A 22,168-nucleotide genomic window follows, 5' to 3' on the forward strand; every position below is an offset into this window, starting at 1 on the left:
ATTTACAGGGTACAGAGAATTAACACCTGAGTCCTCAGGAATGGCAACGCATGGGGGTATCAAAGGGCGAAAAGGTATACTCTGTTATGTCCATGGTACTGCTCATGTCTATAGGCGAAGGTTAGCACTTTCCATCAGGTGGATATTGTATGGTATGGTTTCCGTCAGATTGTTTGCCATTCTAAATTGTATAAAAAAAAAAAAAAACAAAAAAATGTAGTTCAACATTAATGAAATAATTTTATTCAAAAAAATGTAATTATAATTTTTTTTTACGGTTCTTAGAATGTCAAACAAGCTGATAAGTCTACTTGATACAAAATGCGTAACCGCCATGTTTATTATTATTATTTCAGCCATTATCTGTCCACTGCTGAACATAAGCCTCCCCCTTGGAGGGTTTTGCCACGCTTGGTAGGCGGATTGGCAACCGCAGTTAAGCTTTAGAGATGTTTTAAGAAGGATGCTGCTGCCCATCTCTCGGCCTCCCTTAGTCGCCTTTTACTACATTTACAAGAAAGGAAGGAATGGTCTAATCTATGCCGGGACCACACGGCTAGTTGAACATTAATGAAATAGTATTATTGATAAATTTTACGGTTCTTTTTTACGGTTCTTAGAATGGTTGACGGACCACTTGCTACAAAAGTAGTGGCTGTCATGTATATATAAAGAATGACACCATAGATATTACGGAATACTCTTTTACGCACATGGGGCCCTCTATATGTTGGCATTCGTAAGGACTCCGATGTTTGCATCCGAACCTTGTAATTTCACTGACACATCCTACCCTTTAAATCAAAATAGAGCCATGCAAACCCATCTGCTTCACGGCAAAAATGATTGGGACAAGCGTACCCTCGCAGACGAATTTCGTACAAATCTCTCTTGGGTAAATTGCTTCTACCTAGTTTTCTGTCCGCGACGTATGAATCTCAACAGTAGGAAAATTATCGATTTTAACTACTTTTTTAGATAGATAGATAGATAGATAGATAGATAGATGACATTTATTACCATTACTAAGAAATTAAAACAACAAAAAGGAAAAAAAAAAAACAATTAATGTTGCTGGTAATAGGAGCCGCCTCAGCTATTGCTATATATGTACAGCTCCAGCGAGATGTACCTATATAGCGCTGATTTTCAGGCGGCCCCTTAACTTCTTTACCTTTAGCATGCGTGCGGATCGCTAATACCTATTTCTCGGATGGGAGACTCAACACGCTTGCCAACAAATACATAATACATTACAACACATACATAAAACATTACAATAAATACATAAAACATTACAACAAATACACAAAAAATTACAACCAAAACCGAGAAGAATAAACTCTGAATAAATTATCGCACTTCACAATGACAGAATCATAAAAAAATAAAAAAAGAACGTGAAGCGTCAGTTTCTCAACTGTTTTGAATTTGTTTCTCCAATAAGACTTTTTTAAGTTTATTTTTTAAAGTAATTTGGGACATATTAACATGCAAAGGAGGTGGTAGATCATTCCAGATTTTTGCTGCAGAAAACCTGAAACTTCCTCTAAAGAAAACAGTTTTATGTGCAGGAAGCTTAATTCTGTCTGTAAATTTACTTCTAGTATTTCGACTATGTATATCTTTCGTCCAAAAAATTTTTTCATATAGATACTTAGGTTTTTTATTATGTGCAATTTTATGAATGAAACTGGCCAAATGGAGTTCTCTTCGATATGACATATTCAAGATACCTTTATCATTAAGTATTGGAGTAATTCGACCGCGTTTTGGAACATTACAACAGTAACGTACACATGCGTTTTGAGCTCGTTGTATGGCATGAGCAGTTTTTGCTAGTAACCTGGGGCCGTAAACCACGTCACAGTAATTAAAATGTGATAGAACTAATGATTCTACTAGAGTGAACCTGACCTTTTCGGAAAGATATTTCCTAATACCATACAATACCTTTAATCTGTAGAATGCGTTTCTAATCTTTGTATTAATGTGATCTATATATCGTAAGTTACTATCTAATAACAGGCCGAGATTTTTTGCTGTGGAAACTTTCTCGATTCCTTGATTATTTATTATGATGTTCATGTTACTACCTTTCAGCTTTTCACATTGATATTTCGAACCCAACACCATGAATTTAGATTTATTGGAGTTTAAAATAAGGTTATTCTGATTAGCCCAATTATAGACAATATCCAAATCTTGGTTAATTCGCTCCACAGCCTTTTGAACGTCACTAGCAGGGAAGGAGTAATATAGCTGTGTGTCATCGGCATAGAGATGCATTTTACAGTGTTTTATATTTCGACATAAATCAGCGGTGTACAGTGTGAATAGTAAAGGACTTAAGATAGAGCCCTGCGGCGTACCTCTATTTATATATTTTGTTTCTGACCGTATTTCTTTCTGTTCCCCTTCTATTACAACATACTGCTGACGATCTGTTAGAAAAGATGCAAACCATTTTCTTGTTTCAACTGATATGCCATAATACGCCATTTTTGCCAATAAAAGATCAAGGTTTATAGAATCAAATGCTCTTGAGAAATCGAGCAAAATCAATAATGTGTTCTCTCCTACATCAGACGCGGCTATTATATCATCTGTTACCTGAGCCAAAGCAGTTGCCGTACCGTAACCACGCCGAAAACCAGACTGAATACTAGGCAAGATTCTCTCTTTCTCCATATAATCGGTTAATTGTCCACAAACAACTTTTTCAATCAATTTTGACAAAATGGGAAGAATACTAATGGGCCGCAAATTCTTATATGATTCTATTTTATTACTTTTAGGTAATGGCATAACCTTAGCAAGCTTCCACAAATCAGGATATACTTTAGTTCGTATTGATGTATTAACAATATCGGTAATAGCATCTAACGTGTGTGGTAGGGTCATACGTAACATTTGAATTGTAATAGTGTCGTGTCCTGATGTTTGTGTTTCAATGCTCTTTAAATATTTTAAAATTTCATCACTACTACATTCACGCAGTTCGAAATTTCCATTCCCATATTTATTACTTGAGTAATAATTATACATATCATTATCTATATAGGAAGTACCTGGAATATCTAAAAAAAAGTTGTTGATATTATTAGGATCTCGAAGATTTTGAGGAATTTCTGGTAGAGAAGAACCTCCTACAGTTGAGGATCGCTTTAAGTATTTCCACATTTTTTGTGGATTTTTTAGGTTATTATTGACATAGTACTCAAAAAAAGCTTTCTTTTCTCTGTCAATAGATTTATTTGTTAGATTACGTAGATCTTTGTAGTATTTCCAGTGAGATTCTGAGTTAGTGAGACGAGCTCTTTTTAAGGCAACATCGCGTAGAGACATCATTTTCCTTATTGTGCCCGTGAGCCAAGGGCTAGGCTTATCTTTAATATACATACGACGTAAAGGAGCATGCCTATTAAATAAATCTGTAATTCTTTTGTTAAATACCTCTACCATGTTATTTATACTTAAATTTTCCATTTCTTTTAGCCAGTCTATAGAGCTAAGATCTGTTAAAAAATCCTTTTCATTTATGTGTTGTAAAGAGCGTCTAGTTAAGTATCTTTTTGAGATTTTAGGTTTCTTAAAAAAAAATTCAGAAACAATCATAGCGTGATCACTGAGAATTGGATTATGATGGACTTTAATATTCTTACATAAATGAGCAGAATCGGTTATCACCAGGTCTAAGAGTGACGAAGATTGTTCAGTGACTCGAGTTGGTTCGGTGACTATTTGTTGTAGATTTTGTTGTGATAGTAGAGTAAGTAATTCATTCGCTGATTTCTTATTGGGTTGTAAAAGATCTATGTTAAAATCGGTGAGTAAGAAAATGTGATTACAATACGAAAATGCACTTACAGATTCGCTGAGGGCATCCATGGCTATTGGTATGGAGATAGCCTCGGTTCTGTAGATTGTACCAATAGCTATTTGCAGTCCTCCAGGTAATGATAGTTCCAACCACAGTTGTTCGATTGAAGCCGAAGGATGCGGGCGTATCCGAGCACGTAGTTCATTTCTTACAAAGAAGCCCACACCGCCACCTCTTTTACCTCCAGTTCGTGACGCATGTTTTAGTGTGTATCCCGGGATAACCGGAGCACAAGTCTCCTCGCCCTCTCTTAACCACGTTTCGTTTAGGGCTAAAATATCCGGAGTGTACCTATCTATAGAATACTTTAATTCGTCAACACCTGTATTAATTGATCTAATATTTAATAGTCCCAAAATTAAACTATTAACTTTGCCTTTAAGCTCTGTAAAAAACTAAAAATACTCTAGGTAATTCAATCCTAAAAAACCGCTTGATACTGTCACTGTGAAATACTAAATAAACATGATTCTTAGTGCTAGATAGAGAATTATAAATGGTGTCTGTATATAAACAAAATAAACTTGCTAACCTAATAGATGTGGAGTATAGAGTCAATGATAACAAGAAACAAAATAATAACAAGATTAAGGTGTACCGGTAGACCCGGTACCGCCAAAAATCTTTGCGACGTCCTCCATCTTTCTCAGATGGTAAAATTGTTTTCCTTCTCTTTCGCGAACATATATTTTTCCGTTTTTTGACCAAATAAATTTCCAATTTCGTTTCCTCCCTTCATCTTTCGCTTTACCGAATATCATCTTATTTCTTTTAGTTAACCTTTCATTAATATATATTGGTTTCACTTCACCTGGAAAAACATCAGCCGTTGAGATAGAGCGGCGCACACGCGCCTCTTTCAAAACACGCTCTTTGATTGAACGACGTGTAAAGCGTATCACGATGGGTCGCGGACGTATTTCATTTTTCTCGTTAACTAGGAGTCGACGCGGACCACCACGATACATATCCACAATTTCCTCGTTCATGAATGATATGCCTATTTTAGAAGAAACTAATGTTACTAAATTCAGTAGGTTTTCATCAGCTCGCTCTGGTATCCCCACTATTTCAATATCATTCGCCATCATCTCTTGGTCTCTATCGTTTAGTTCCTGTTGTAATTGCAATACAGTTGACTCCAATTCAGAGACGTTTCTGTTTTCGGCTTCAAGTAACACAAGGCGTCCCTCTATATTTTCTACGTTTTCACACACTAAAGCAATTTTTTTATTGCAAGATAGCATGTCTTCTCTCAACGTTAGTATGTCATTGCGCAACTGTGACATTTCATTTCTGACTGTCTGAAGATCTTTTCGAAATGCACGCATTTCAGATAATAACTCGGACTCGATGCTATTTACATCAGGTGTTGTTAGTTCGGTCTGTCCCACTTCAGCAAAGGTACTTGTTTGTATTGAATCTAAATCGGGAGATGATTCTACATTAATATTCTTGACAGGAGTATTCGTATTATCCTGTCTGGGTTGCTTCACCGTGCAACAGGGGCATATCCAACCTTTTGGTATGTTTGCAGACACCTCCATAGTAACACATAGTTTATGAAATCTTATCTTACATTTCGTGCAACTTACAATAGCTCCGCCCGTCGCTGACAGAAATTTTCCGCAAGCACCACATTTATTCATTTTTAAAAATATCTTCAGCTATGTACTTGTGACACAAAGTAAAATACAGTAGTTTATATTAAACGCGACAGATGGCGCTGTTAACAAAAAGACCGTTTTTCAATAATTGATAATAGGAATATCCAAATTCCAATATCACACCATTCCACTTTCCCTAATGTAGTCAAATATCAATACTTCGATATCACAGGTCTCAAATTCCTCAGATGTGCAATATAAAAATATACAAAGGCGTAGCTGTCATTAGCAATTTGTTCACAACACAAGTAACTTCACAAATATGAAATCTTCCACCGAGATAACAATATATGGCAAATTTCACAGTCTGATCGTGGCTCTTCACAAACTTTTACCTTGTTTAATGCTTTACTTGAATTAACTATAATAAATTTTGTAGACAACCGAAAAGTTCGTGATCACTATCCTATATAAAAATTTTATGCGGTATCAAGGTAAATCATAGACCAAATTTTAAGTTAGACTTTCAGAAATGTAGTTGTAGAAACCGCATCCAATTTGGCGCAGTAGTTTTTGCGTGATGCTGCAACAAAAATACAGACAGACTCACAGAGAATATTTCTAAAAAATATTATTTTGTCATCTGTTGGTTTTATTAAGATCCATTCATGTTTATTTTTCTTAAATATGTTACTATATACCTTGTTTATATCTTCTAGTCATAATAAAATATGTGATATTTATATTAGAAATATAAATACCAGCGTTAGTTGTAAAATAGAATGGGCTACCCCTTCCTTTCCCGTAGGTATCGCAAGAGGCGACTAAGGAAGGGCGAAGGATAATAATAATAATAAACTCTTTATTGCGCATAGTAGAGATGTATACAAGGAGTATTTATACAGAATGTGCGTATACAAGAGGCGGCCTTATCGCTAAAAGCAATCTCTTACAGACAACCTGGGGGCAACCAAGGATGGGCATTAGTGTCCCTCTTAAAATATCACCAAAGCCTAACTGCAGTTGCCAACCTGCTTGCCAAGTGTGGGAACTAATACGAAAAAAACTCCCTTAACAGGGCGAAGCCTATATTCAGCAATACACAATTAATGGCAGATATGAAAAAAAATATATTAAATTAATATTTAACAACTTATAAATATTAAAATAAATATTTAAAAATTGCTTTTAAATTAAGCTACTACACTCCACAATGTTAAGATCACAAGGACAATGTGATAAAAGCGAATTAATGTGACTGCGGCGGGGAATTGCTGATTACGTAATTTTATAAATAAATACTGTATAATAAGCTAACCCACTGATAACGTTTACTTCACTATATCGATATATTACATAGTATTTTACTTTTTAAATCAAAATAAATAGTTTTTCTAAAATTACAATTAATTTTGTGGAATAAAATGGAACATATTTTTTTTTTTAATTTTTTCCTTCCTTCGTATCTTTGTCATATTGTCTAACTTATACATTTACTGAGTTTTTTCTTCCCGCGTTAAATATAATAATAGTTTATAATATATATAGATATATATGTCATAATATAAAAAAAAAATTATGTAACTACTTGTGTTTGACACTAGTTTAGATATTTAGTTCCGTTTTCCTTGCCAATTTTTGTTAAAAGATTCTTTGTAAAATTTGAAAATGTAGTTCTTTTGCCATTATCATTTATAATATACTGTAAGTTATTAATATTTATTTTAATATCTATTGCGTTTTTACAATCAAATCGCTCACTGGCAAAACGCGGACAGTCGATAACAAGATGGTAGATTGTCTGTGGAGTTACTTCATCACAAGGGCAGTTAGGCGAGTCGGCCAGTTTGAATCTGTGAAGATAGTGGCGGTTTCCTCCATGACCAGTATGTAAATGGGTGATAGAGTTGTCTAACTTAGAACATAATTTAGTATGTTTCTTTGTGATTTGAACATTCAAAGCGAGTATTGCTCAAAGTAGATACATAAAATTTACTAACTCACGAACCACGTCGTGGATAAAACGTAGCATAGATAAGAGAACTCTTTTAGAGTTAAACTCGTTTTTTTACATATGCTTAACTCTATCATATTTGTTATGTATTATTAGTGTATACAAATAAAGTATAAATAAAATAAATAAATAAATAGATAGACCTATCTACTCTTTATAGTTTCCTCCAAAAGATTACAGTAGTAAACTTATTATAAATACAAACAATTACAAGAAATAATCACAGTGAGAAAACAATGGGCGACCTTATCGCTAAAAGCTATCTCTTCCAGTCAACCTTTGAATGGAGAAGAATAATGATAAACAGCTTGATCGAAGGCACGATGATAATTCTGCACATTTTTATTTTCTATTCGAATATTGTCCATTCGATGTCCACTCGAGTTTAATTAATCAGTGTTTAATCAAACGAAGACGTAATTAATCCAAACGAAGTGGCAATTAATTATTTTAAATTAATATTATAAAATTGTAAATTGTCGCCTCTCAGCAGCTTATATTGATTAATTAAAATGTTGTTTGACATTGTACACCAATTTCCCCATGCGGCTGGCCAGTACTAGTGTTGAAGTCACGTTTCGGTATTTAATTAAATAATTTGAACATGAGTCCCGTACAAGCGGCACGCGCGACAGCCGCCATATCGTAATTTCATTTTGGAACATGACGTAGATTTAAATCGTGGCCGTTGGGAATAAAAACATAGCACGGAACGAAATAACTTGTCGTAAATCCTTACTAACGTTACACAGCAGAAGAATTTGTGTGTTTATTTGTATGCACTATTTCATTTGGATAATAGTTTGATTTGAATGAATTTTTCAAATAAATTCATGTACAAAAGAGAAGTCCTAATTATAAGAATAGTGGCTAATCATCATCTTTTATATTTTATATATATATTTAAAAATGATAGTTATATTTGTCATAAAATGAATACGAAAATCTAAAAAGAAACTTCATCGATTGCATAAAATTTATCAATATTTATATTGTATTTTTTTTTAAATGAAAATGAAAATGAAAACAAGCCAGTTAGCCCATCATAATGAATTCATCAGACATTAACCATGATAGTTTCCAGGGGAAACCGCGAGGAGGTCGACCTGGTTGGGTATATTCCTAGCAATGGGATTCTCAGTCTCTATCACTAACAATCCCTTTCCCCCTATTTATATTGTATTTACATTGCTGTGCTTCGGATTGAATCCTGGGATATGGAAATAAAATCACAGGCTATCGATGCATAAACCCTTAGTCTTCAGGAATAGTGTTATAGGCTATTATTGAAGATACAGTAATACAGTAAATTAAAATGATGGTATGAATCAGAGACAATTGAAGAAGAAATTGAGACAATATTTGAGAAAATTTATAAATTGCACTGAACGTAGATAGATACCCAGTGGTGAATTCTAACAATAATTTTATTCTGCATCCCCCATTCGGCCGTAGAAGTAAAACTGAGAATCGAATTACTACCCTTCCTGTAGTTATACTGAATTCGTTTTGTTGGCACAATTGTATCAATATTGGACATCGTAACTCGATTTCTGAACGAAGTGCGCGCGCTGTCAAACGTCTGACGTTATGGTAGGTACGTTGGTTACAAAATGGCGTCCATCGGAGTCCTTCATTTTTCTCGGAGCAACGAATAATTAGGTTACATAGTGAATGATTAAACAGTGACTTTGACTTATTTAAGTTAAAATTTATTATTCAAAGGGGGAAATTGTAAAATGTCTGAATATTACAGCTGCATTTTACCAGAGTTCAGTTTTATCAGGTATTCATTGAACCAGATTTGCAGTGTCAGGTAAAAATAATTAGGACTGAAAGGAAAGTTGGTTATTAGAATTAATAATTAAATATTATTTGCAGTTTAGGTGAAGAAAGGTCAGCACTAGGCTCCGAGTAGTAATTTATTAATAGCCTGTAGATGCTTGAACATGTGCGTAGACTAAACAACGGTCATGGATTCGTGACTAATAAGGAAGGTCATAGAACTTCTACTAATAGTAGTCAATCTTTAAGTGTTGACAGTCGCTCGCACACTAATGGTAGCGGAATTAACCCTTAAAAGCATGATTTTTTAATTCAAATTAAAAAAATATATATATAAGTGTATCCTTCACTGTGTTTACTAATGGGGAAAAATAGTAAAAAAAAATCAAGACGATATTTTTATATATTTATTTTGAAAAAACATTTGGTAACATGTAAACAGCCAAATATTAAAATAAAATCGATTGTAAGCGCCCAATGCGATTTATAACCCCGGTATCAAATTTGAATCTTCAGGTGTTTAAGGGTTAAACAAAATAATTCTAGTCAAATAACCGTTGATTCCTGCAAAATAACACCCAGTTCAATAATAAATTGAAAGTATTTTATTTCAATAATAATTAAAAACTAAATCTTCTGTAATATTAGTTATTTTTTAATTAATTCGTAATTAACAATTAATTAATTTTTAATACACGGAGTTCTTTGACATGGCTTACTGGACGGTACGTGCCCTCCGAAGCACGAAGCGACTGACAATTATATTTAATTAAATAATCCAAAGAGGAATTTGAGAAATTTAGAGATTTATGCTGAGATACGGTCTTAGGAAATCCAGACCCGATTGTTAAACGTTAATCAAACAAGCGCCAGGAGGTAAGTAACAAAAAAACTCAAATTTACAATTACGTTATTCAACAAAATAAAACCACTTCTAAATAGGGCATTAAAAGATGAAACATACACGAATTTTCTAAGGTATCTTACTATCAGACAAACAACCATGCGACTCATCTAATAGTAAAAGATTACCGCTTTCCACAGGCATCTGTAATATTAGAGAAATTATAGGTATGTTGCAGGTTTGATACCTGCTGCTGATTTTCACCACCGTACAACCCGCCACAAACTAAAGTTTCATCCCAATCATCTGGACGAGTGGCGGTCTTCCACCGTGCGTTTTTCAAGGCACTTTCTTCCATGCACAACCACTCTTTGGAAGGTGGGTTAGAAATCGCAATTAGCCTTTGATGATGTTTTAAGAGGGACGCTGCTGCCCGTCTCTTAACCATTGAGTTCCCTTAGTCGCCTCTTACAACGTCCATGGAAAAATGGTGGCCCATTCTATGCCGGGATCACACGGCGATTTGATCGTTTGTTTGTAATGGATAAAGAGAAAAACTACTCAATCGATTTTTTAAATTATTTCAAACATTTTGTCACCTATAGTAAGCTACAATGTCAACAAGTAACATTAGCTATTCCATCTACCCGTGCGAAGTCGGGCTCAATCGCTAGTTACTGATAAAACGAAAACCAAATCGGTCCAGTTTCGCCATGTATATTTAATTATATAAGTGAGAGTGCTTTGAACAATCTCCCAAATGGTTGCTAGGGTTTTTTTCAGAGCCTTACACATTTTGATGCGACGTCGCAAATGGATATTGTAAAAATGTAACTTGAGACGAGAATAATGCTCCGAAGAGAAAATTGCGAGCTAAAATTATTTTTACGTGTATACCTACGTTCCGTAATCTTTAACCTCCAAGAGTTTTTAACTGTACTCAATCGAATGAACCTATTGTTACTTATATTTCAGTTGACGAAATATGTAATATAATATTATTGCAAAGAGATTTAGTGTGTTATAAAATAATTTCCCTAATCACTGCTTTAGCCTATATGTATATGAATATGCGTACCAGTCTAATAATAATAATAATAAAAAATTTATTTGCATTAAATAGGATAGGTATCAGTGGTCTTGTATTACATAAAGTTTCGTGCCTATTTAGCCATTACAGAATAGCATGCAAATGTCACATTTTGATAGGAACTGATTAATTTAATTCATGCATCGACAACTATATTAGATATTTATCTATTCTTTCTTGAAAAATTCGTCAACAGAGTAAAAGCTTTTGCTAAGTAAGTCTAAGTAAGTCTGCTTCTTTTATCGCATATATTATGAGGTGTTTAAAGGAATTATTCAAATAAACACCAACTGCTTAATTTTATCAATGTACGACGTGCCACAAGCTAAAGTTCCATTCTAACCATCTAGATCAGTGACGGTCTTCTACCGTGCATTTCTGGCATGGCAACGCATGGAGGGATATCATGGACTAAACAGTATACCCTGTTATGTCCGTGGTACTGCTCATGTCTATAGGCGACGGTTACCACTTTTCATCAGATGGGCCGTCAGCTTGTTTGTCATTCTAAGTTAAATAAAAAAAAAATGTTATTAATTAAAAGCTTAAATTTTATAGATAGAGCATCGAGCCTAAAAACGAGTTAACGTTTTGTCAAATAATTGTCAAATTAGCTGTTTTTTTTTTATTATTATTATTCTATATACTTACGCGCACAAAATACTTTGACGTATCTATATTTAATTTTTAATAAATAAAACAAGTATTTACGCATTAAAAAGAGATGCAAAAATTATAGAACAAAATAAATATAGTAGTCATAAAGGAATCAGCCATAACTATTTATCACGCAAAATCGTGTGAAAAAGTTGAGCCGCTTTTCTCGAAGCATTTGTATGGAGACGCTCTATCTATATAATCTAAGATGCTAGATTAATCGGATCAGTTGTCTAGTTTTTAATTTAATTTAATTTAAAGTCTATGCCCCAAATCCAGACTGATATGGGCCCTAGCCAATTTAAAAAGGTCCTGCGTCGCTCCTAAATAGGTTAGTACTTAATCACTACGGAGATTTATGGGATTGTCTGAAAGTAATCTTTTTTTTTTAGAATTTGTAGACAATATACTATTAGGTGGGTAGCGTACGGCGGTCTTTTTTAACCGATTTAAAAGAAGAGGTTCTCAGTTGGGTTTTTTTTTACTTCATAACTCTGTTATTTCTGAACCGATTTGGAAATTACTTTTTCTATCTCAAAGGTTATATGTACAGATTAGTTCCATGGAAGCTTTATCAAAATTGATTCAATAGTTTAGTTGTTAGATAAAATAATTAATTTTGCTACATTTTTATTTTATTTTTATTTTATATAACACATACACTAAACAAACTAATATATATATATATATATTAGTTTGTTTAGTGTATGTATATATATATATATATATTTTATTCATTAGTGTCAAATATGTGTACATGGCGGACTTAATGCTAAAAGCATTCTCTCCCAGTCAACCATAGGGAAGTTAATAATTAATTAGATACAATCTCTCTTTAAGAAAATAATATAAATTATACATTTTACATATGACAAAACAACATCATAATGAAGATTATACAATTATATAATAACATTACTATTTTACTTTGAATTTAGAATAAAAAGAAGAACATAAAAAAAACAAACACAGTGTTTGTGCAAAGGACCTAACTCAGCATATGTCGCAGTTTCATGCTGAAGTTTCGACACTGATTTTCAGTAGGCCCTAAATACGTAACTCATTTTAAGTCGTTTTTTCTTTTGTTGAATACAATGTTTACTTATAACACAAAGGGCAAACGAGCATGCAGCTAACCTGATGGTAAATGACTACCACCACCTATAAGCACCCACAACACCAGAGGAATTGCAGGTGTGCTGCCGACCTTTTAACAAGGAATATGCCCTATTCTTAAAGGTTACGATGTCGTATACTTACCATGAAATATGTGAACCTTCGTTCCAATAATACTCTCTAACTAGCTTTCCCCTCTCACCGTACTGGTTACGCTTTAAACTCTTTTCTCCTACATTCTTCACGACTCTGGAACGCGCTTTCTGATGCCATTAAGAAAATACCGACTAAACCGTCTTTCAAAAAAAAAACGTTCACGCTTACTATTTTACTTTATTCGAGCAGTAAGTGCTTTATATTATTCTCAATTTCATGTATAATATAGTATATGTCATATATGTGTAAGTATATTTGTTATTCATATATATTTATTCGTTTATATGTGTAATTTTAGTATGTATGTATATCAATAATTAGTAGTACCGTATTCTGACACTTCCCTAAGTATAAGTCCGCCATGTACACATATATGTACTAATGAACATATACTATATATATATATATATATATATATATATATATATATATATATATATATATATTCTTAAAATAGTTTTTTTCTAATTTATATTAAACGCAATCGCCCTGATCTGGGAATTTTTTAATTCAATTACTTGCAACATTAAAAAAAGCCCGTTTGTTTTGACTAAAAAAAATAACGTTATAGTCGTAGAATACTAACGGATCTTTATATGTAATATTTGTCAGATCCGTCAGTATTCTACGACTATGACAATATGTCAAGATTGAGTCAGTCAACGTCAAATTGGCTGAGTAAAATACTATTTTTGACACAAAATGCTCTATCTATATATTGTAAGGAATATTCAAGCTTCACATTATTTATGTCAGTAACACAATTTGCCTAATGTATGGGGACTGGGGGGAAAGGGATTGTTAGTAATAGAGACTAAGAATCCCATTGCTAGCAATATATCCAACTAGGTCGACCTCCTCGCGGTTCCCCCTGGAAACTATCATGGTTAATTCCTGATGAATTCATCATGATGAGCTAACTGGCCTGTTTTCATTCTCATCTATCACCCTTCACTGGTGCCCCGCCTGCGTATCCCGTTTGCGCAGGCGGGGTTACCATACCATTTTCACCCATAAAAAAAAAATGTATGGGGGCCGGGCATTTTCATCTTAGTAAAACACCACACTTTTTACTCGCATACTTATATTTTATGGGCCTTTATGTACTCATATCCGGATACATTGAGTGTGTGGCTCGCTCTACGCCATAAAAAGTAACTACCGTATATTCCATGAATATAAGACCCCATAATTAAGCACGGATAAATACGTATACATATGACTAGCTCTATTCTAAGTTAGAATATGTGCTAAGTTAGAATTTTTTTTATACGACTTAGAATGGCAAGCAAGCTGACGGCCCACCTGATGTAAAGTGGTAATTGTCGCCTATAGACATGAACAGTACCATTGACATAACAGAGTATATTATCGCCCATGATACTCCCCATGCGTTGCCATTCCTGAGGACTCAGATGTTATTCCTCTGTACCCTGTAAATTCACGCCATATCCTCACCCTTCAAACCGAAACACAGCCATGCAAACACAACTGCTTCACGGTTGAAACACGAATGGGACAGAGGTACCCAAGCAATCGACTTTTGTACAAAGTCTCCCTTCTGGTAAAAGTTAGAATATAATCCACACGTGCAGATATATTTTCTTTTTCAATTTAGTGACTTTTGCATGAAAGAATAACGTACATAATGCCATCTTTACAAACGTTTGCAATTATAAAATTAATATGATTATAAAATTATTGAACTTTTCAATGACATAAGGTTATCATGAAACACTAGTTTTACAAATATTGTTTAAAACGACAACACTGACGCGTAACATTTATAATATTTCTTAAAAACATATCGGCCATCTCAACACGGAACCCTGAAAGCGAACTAGCAGCACCAAAACTGCGACAGGGCTGTAACATCGAAAGTTTCAAGAAATACTTACTAAAAAACTGTAACAATACAAAAGTCTGTCCGGGAGATGACTGTCCCCATTTCGGAGGATACTTTCGCGGAATTGTTTTTTTTTTTCTTCCCTTCCCCAAGTGCTTCTAATTAAAATTAATTGCGCTGGCGTTTAGAAGTTAATTGTAGCTAGGAAATGAGCGCTCGAACATAAATTCTCTTATAAATGAAGATGCAGTGGCGATGAGTTTGTTAGTATGTTGTTGTTGAGCCATCTACTAGCATTAACCATTGTAAGGCTAATAGATCTTCGGATAGCAATTAGTTTCAATTTGGTATCGAGACTTTTTATCGATCTATAGAAGTTTATTTTTTATTTTTTGTATGTTTTTTTTTATACAACTCAGAATGGCAAACAAGCTGACGGACCACCTGATGGTAAGTGGTTACCGTAACCTATGAACACCTGCAACACCAGAGTTATTACGCGTGCGTTGCCGACCTTGAAGAAACCTCTTTATTCCCCCTTTTGAAGAACCCCATGCTGTAGGCATGTTGGGAAAACCTCGGCAGGGAGCTCATTCCATAACCTGAGTGTTCGTGGGAGGAAACATCGACAACATTGATTTCATAATTATTTATATATAACTATAAATATATCCCGTCAGATAAAAAAGAAAGAATTTTCCAAATCGGTTTAGAAGTGATGGAGTTATGAGGTAACAAACATAAAAAACACAACCGATTAGAGACTTCTTTTTTTGAAGTCAATTGAAAATCTAACGTTAACTGATACAGCAAAAGTTTTATTTATGTGTAAATTGAATATACGTATAGGTATAACTTTTTTGTCTTTATTTACACAACTTTTATGATTACTTACAAAATAAAATATTAAATATATTAATCTTCATTTAAAATTCCATCAATATTAATGAAAGGTTTTCAAAAATGAATCAAAATTGAAAAAAAAAAAAACTAAATCCTCTAAATATTAAATTAATTTCTGAACCTTGTGTGAATTATAGATTTTCTTAGTTTAGTTTATATATATATCACAAGTATGACTTTTTTTAAAAGAAAGAATCATTGAAATTTATAATACCAACGCTAGATTTTCACTTAAACACCGTATACACTAATAAAGTATATTTAATACAATAAAAGATATATTTATCACGTTAAGCTGACAATGCGTATAATTCGGTGGCCAGTAGCCAGTAGGTCAGCGCGGAAGTGCCGACATAGCCATGCAGGAAGTGATTTAGGATGGCGTTGGCGCCCAACGTGGGACAAGTTATTGCATTTATTGATAAATTGTTACTTACTAATGATATTCTGTAGCTTTATTAGCAACCATATGTATATAGTTGCTAATATTATTAGAGTAGGATGGTGTAGGGTGAAATGGATATCATTGGCTTTTAAGAGAAAGCTTTTCTAGGAAATACTAGAGACATTCTATCAGGGTTGCTAGGTGTTTTTATATATATACTTTTTTATATTTACGCAATTTTTTTTTTACAACACAGGGACAAACGAGCATGCGGCTTACCTGATGGTAAGTGACTACCGCCGCCCATGATCACCCACAACAGCAACGGCATTGCAGGTGTGCTGCCGGCCTTTTAAAAAGGAATATGCTCTTTTTTTGATGGTTATGATGTCGTATCGGTTCAGAAATATTGCTGCTGGGAGTTGATTCCATAGAGTGGTTGTGCGTGGAAGAAAGTGCCTTGAAAAACGCACGGTTACCACTTTCCATCAGGTGGGCCGTCAGCTTGTTTGCCATTCTAAGTTGTATAAAAAAAAACTATATAACAACATACATATAATGGATTACTACATTATACACTAGTTGCATTTCGTGGTACTATTAATTACCGATTAATTGCCCATCAGTCAACAGAGATTTAAAAGAGTAACTGTAGAGTTTCTTGCAGGCTCTTCTCAACAGATAACAACTTTTTGACTCTAACAGTACATTTAAACAAAAATTTTGATTTAAACGTGTTTGGAAACAAATCTATTTGAGAAAAGATAATTTATAAGTCTTATATATAAAATTCTCGTGTCACGGTGTTTGTTACGAAACTCCTACGAAACGGCTTTACCGATTTTTATGAAATTTTGTGTGCATATCGGGTAGGTCTGAGAATCAGCCAACATCTATTTTTCGTACCCCTCAATGATAAGGGTAACCTAACCCTAAATATTTATTTTTTATTTTTTTGACAATTTTTTTAATTTTAATGATTTAGATTTACAAATCAAATTTTACGCTTTTACGATCAACTTCTGTTTTTTAATCATAATTTTATATACCGCAATATGATGACAATGGAATTGTACATATATTTTAAATAGATATATATGGATATACAAAGTATAGATATATAATATAAATGTTTCTAATATTTAAATAGATATATAGATAAAAATTTATAATAATAAATATTTTTAATAAATATTTTTCATATTTCTTTGTGATTTACGTACTCAATACTATTTAGAAAGACATCTTTACTACCAACAAAAAAAATACAGTTAAATGAAATAGAAAAATACGCATTTGACCTCTTCAACCGTTTAACATCGAAGTAAAACATCCAGGATCATTGAAAATAACGCTACCAGAATCCCCTGGCAAAAACGGGCCGGTAATAACCCTCTCGATGCTGCCTCATTTCCGCGAGCCTCGGCCAAGTGGTTGGCCCGAAATGACCGCGCTGTTAAACTATTATACCTAGTTGGCGGCCAAATAGATGGAATGGATTAACCGTCCGAGACATTTATAGTTAATATTTTACAACAATCGATTTAAGTACATTTCCTTTAATGTAGTTAAATGGATTATTAATGGAATTTTAACACAATTGGAGTTAGTATTTGTATTAATATTAAATACCTCAGAATTTGAAGACGAACATAACCTTCAAGAAAAGAGCATATTCCTTTTTAAAAGGCCCGCAGCACACTTGCAATGCCGTAGGTGTTGTGGGTGACCATGGGCGGCGGTAGTCACTTACCATCAGGTAAGCCACATGCTCGTTTGCCTCCTGTATTGTAAAAAAAAAGTCTTTAGCCAGCGCGTGTTGCCAGTGATGAGTTATCGAACCGAAACATGGTCCTACACGATTGCCGATTGGAGATGACTATGCTCGGAGTCTCTTTGTTGTTTTAGAATCCGAAACGAGGATATCTGCAAAGGACCAAAATAACCGACATAGCCCGAAGGATAAGCAATGTAAATTCATATAGTGTTAAAGATATCTAAATTCTATCTATTCTATCTATTGTCTTAAATGCCTTTGAAAATTTAATACATATCATAGAAAATATACCTCAAACTTATTTACAATTAATTGCATTTACAGGGTACAGAGGAATAACACCTGAGTCCTCAGGAATGGCAACGCATGGAGTGTATCATGGACGAAACAGTATGTGTGTGTACTGTTATGTCCATGGTACTGCTCATGTCTATAGGCGACGGTTACCACTTTCCATCAGGTGGGCCGTCAGCTTGTTTGTCATTCTAAGTTGTATAAATAAATAAAAAAAACAAAACAAATATGATATGAATATAATTAATACCAGACAAACCCTATTAATAATTTACATATGTACTAAAAGAGAAAGCTTAAAAGTCTCATACTATGGTTCTAGGGTTTTCCTTTGAACTAATTTTTTTCTCGATAATATTCTGTGTAATACTATACTTATTGTAAAATACTAGAAAGATTAGACTGTTACCTTTGAAATACTCCCATATACATGTTATATTAGCTTGAAAATGATAATGGCAGTTTTTGTTAATTAAGTTGTTTTAGGCATTTTATATTAAATGTAGAATGAATTTATAGATTAGGAAAATTATTTCCTAACCTTGAACTATTTTCAAAATTAATTCTCTAAATTTATATACAGCATAGATTAGACCTACCCTTCCTATCCCGTGGGTGTCGTAAAAGTCGACTAATGGAAGGCGAGGGATGGGCAACAGCGTCCCTCTTAAAACACCTCTAAATCCTGACTACGGTTGCTATTCCGCCTGCCAAGCATGGTAACCACTGGCAAAACCCCCTAAGAGAAGGCTTATGTTCAGCAGTGGACAATTAAAGGACAAAGATGATATAAACACAAAAACAATTCAATAGATAAATTAATAACTTCGCCTTTAACTTCACCTAAAAAGATTATTTCAATTAAGAATTTTTTTTTCCATTATGTTTCTTTAAACTCACAAAATTTCCATTCTTTTAACTTACAGAATGGAAATTGTGTGAAAGAAATGTTATGAAAACGCGTCGCGTTTTACTAATATATAAATTTTGTAGGAACATTTTTATTACCACTAGCCAACTCCTGTGCCAATGGGCATCGGTTTTCTCACACAACCACTTTTAAACAAAGAGCATTAAAACTTTTTTTCACCAAACAGCGAAGTGAAAACAACGGTTATTTTTCTATAAAACTCATAAAGCGTCCGCGACAACGATGTCTCTTTTAAAACAATTTACGCTCATAGTATCTAGTGTTTTGTTCTCTGCCCTTAAATTAAATTTACAAAATAGACTCTGACAGCACTTCTAAGTTGTGAACGTAGCGAATTATAGTCCTTAATTTATAGACGTAGGCTTCAAAACACAAAAGTCAGCGGGACGATTTCGGAGTAGTAAAATGTGTTGTAGCATTAACACTCCAGTTTGGACAGAGTAAGCGATTTGTGAATAGATGTTATAATATTTCTTACAGTTTTGTATTTAACTAGTTGTATAACACGGCTTTGTCCGCAATCGTGTATCTTGAAAAGTGTAAATGTTCTCAATAAATGAGTAGATGAAAATATTCTTTGAACATTCATACACACACACCCACACACGCATGCACACAAGCACAAACATACATACACACGTATAAACATGCGAATACCGAAACTTACGTTGAACTATTTAAATTAATTCTGTTTGCCGTACCATTGCTGGTATTAATTTCTTGCTTTGACTTCCACGAGACAGGCGTTGCCTAGTGTAGGATCATAGCTATATTGTTTTATAGACTAATATTTTTCAATAAAATAAAGCTGTACTTTTTTTTTTGATCAACAAAATTGTTTAAATAAATAAATATAGAAATGAGAAACATTTTGAAGTCCCTTTTCGTTAGCTCTCTGTAATATTTTAAGTCATCATCACTCTGGCTTTATCCTATTATCACTATAGGGTCCTCTTTACCACCTGTCAACTCTGAAACATGAATTCTTTAGATACTTGCGTATACTAAACGAGAGATAAGTGAGGATTTTTGTAAATTCACCCCCAGCGCTAAGAAAGGGTTTGAAAGTTTGTATAAACGTCCATCATCCATCAGTGAGTCATTTTTTTCTTTTATGCACATCATCTTCCAGACAGTTCATCCATCTTTTCTTTCATCGTCCCCTCCTTTACATCCTTCCACAATTATTTGGATACAATCGTGCACATATCAAGATCACGGTTCATTTCACGACTTCTTTCGTGTTAAAAAGTGTAAAATGGTGATATCATAAGATTCGAATGCTTGACAGAATTTGATGTGGTTACATAGTAAAAGTAGATTATCATAGGTCATTATGTCAATGAACGACGCACCTTTTTAGTTTTTTTTTTTTATTTCATTAAAAAGAAATTTTTGTTTGTGATTTGAAGTTACTGGTAGATAGTTTTGTTTTCGTTCGCTTTTATTGCTTCCTTGGTTTGCATTGTATATATTTTTCATAATTATATTATCTTTCTAAAGGTACCGTATTTCCATACCAGCATACAGTCTTATTGTCCACAATATCTCTTTCAACAGAATTTATAAAAATTACAACAAACAATTAATTTATACATCCATACGACACTCTAAGATTGAAAACAAAATGGAAATGTTCCAAGTTGGCTTTTTTTAGTTGTCGAGTATTTTGGTATTTATTAATAAAAAAATATCGAATTCTGACTCAAGTCCAATGACTCGAACAAGTATTCGAGTACGTATAAGTGTTAGTCAAATTTTAGTTTAATTAATTGATTTTTAAAACTTATTTTTCTAATATCTTCATTACCAACAATTCCTTCTCCTCCATTTAAAAGTGAGTTTATTGGTTGACTCTAATTTGGTATACACGTACAGGTATACCATATGGGATGGAGAAGTGCTTCTCATCCTGGTCTGCGAACATATCTCGGTGAGAGAGATCACAGAGATGAAGTCACAGATAAAACCTAGTGCTCTATAAATCGCATATCTCTAGTGTTTCGGCCCAGTCCTTATCCGGCTTACCCGCCGAGTTGCTCTTATTGTGCCGTAAAAGTTAATAGCAGCATTTTCAGTCCCATAATATTGTTTTAAGGGCTGCCCCATTATTGGCTCCGCTGACAGAGCAAGTAGTTTCACTGTTTTGATTTTAAATTGGACTTTTTAGGTTATTTTTGTTTGATTAGTATATTAATTTAGGAAACGGATTTACCAGAAGGAGACTTTGTACCAAAGTCGTCTGCTTGGGCATCTCTGTCCCAATTCTGTGTCTACCGTGAAGCAGTTGTGTTTGCATTGCTGTGTTTCAGTTTGAAGGGCAATGAATATACAGGGTATAGAGAAATAACATCCGAGTGCTCAGGAATGGCAACGCATGGGGGGTTTCATAGGCGAAACAGTATACTTTGTTATGTCCATGGTACTGCTCGTGTCTATAGGCGACTGTTACCACTTTCCATCAGGCGGGCCGTCAGCTTGTCTGCCATTCTAAGTTGCTTAAAAAAACGGATTTTTTTATATTGGTTTCAGATAGAAAGTTGCCTCTAGATAGATACTGCCTGGTTTCTCAACACAGGTGTTCTAGTTTGAGAACCAGGCAATTATTATAATTTTGGATTTTTAAACTAAAAAAAAGTTCTTTAGGTGTACAAGATAAATTTACAGATAAAAATCTAAAGTTATAATTACCCCTTTTTTCTTTCCTCCTCAAATTATAATTTCCATCCAACAAGCCACCTGGAGTTTATACGTATACTCCGTCATTATAAAAATTTTCATGTAGCACCTTTGTTTTGTGGCTTAACGAGGTAATTTTATAACAATGCGATGAAACGATGAATGGGGCAAAAAAACTTCAAAATTAGACCATTGTTCAAT

At 33.8% G+C, this 22,168-nt stretch overlaps 1 protein-coding gene across 1 annotated transcript in view; it reads left to right on the forward strand.

Moving 5' to 3' along the window:
* The window catches only part of LOC113513332 (disintegrin and metalloproteinase domain-containing protein 22), a 747,642-nt gene that overhangs the window by 402,664 nt on the left and 322,810 nt on the right, over positions 1 to 22,168 (forward strand). The gene's annotated exons all lie outside the window — the stretch shown is intronic.

The sequence above is a fragment of the Galleria mellonella genome, unplaced genomic scaffold (genome assembly GCF_026898425.1).
Source record: "Galleria mellonella isolate WM207_F2 unplaced genomic scaffold, CSIRO_AGI_GalMel_v1 utg103, whole genome shotgun sequence".
NCBI classification, from domain to species: domain Eukaryota; kingdom Metazoa; phylum Arthropoda; class Insecta; order Lepidoptera; family Pyralidae; genus Galleria; species Galleria mellonella.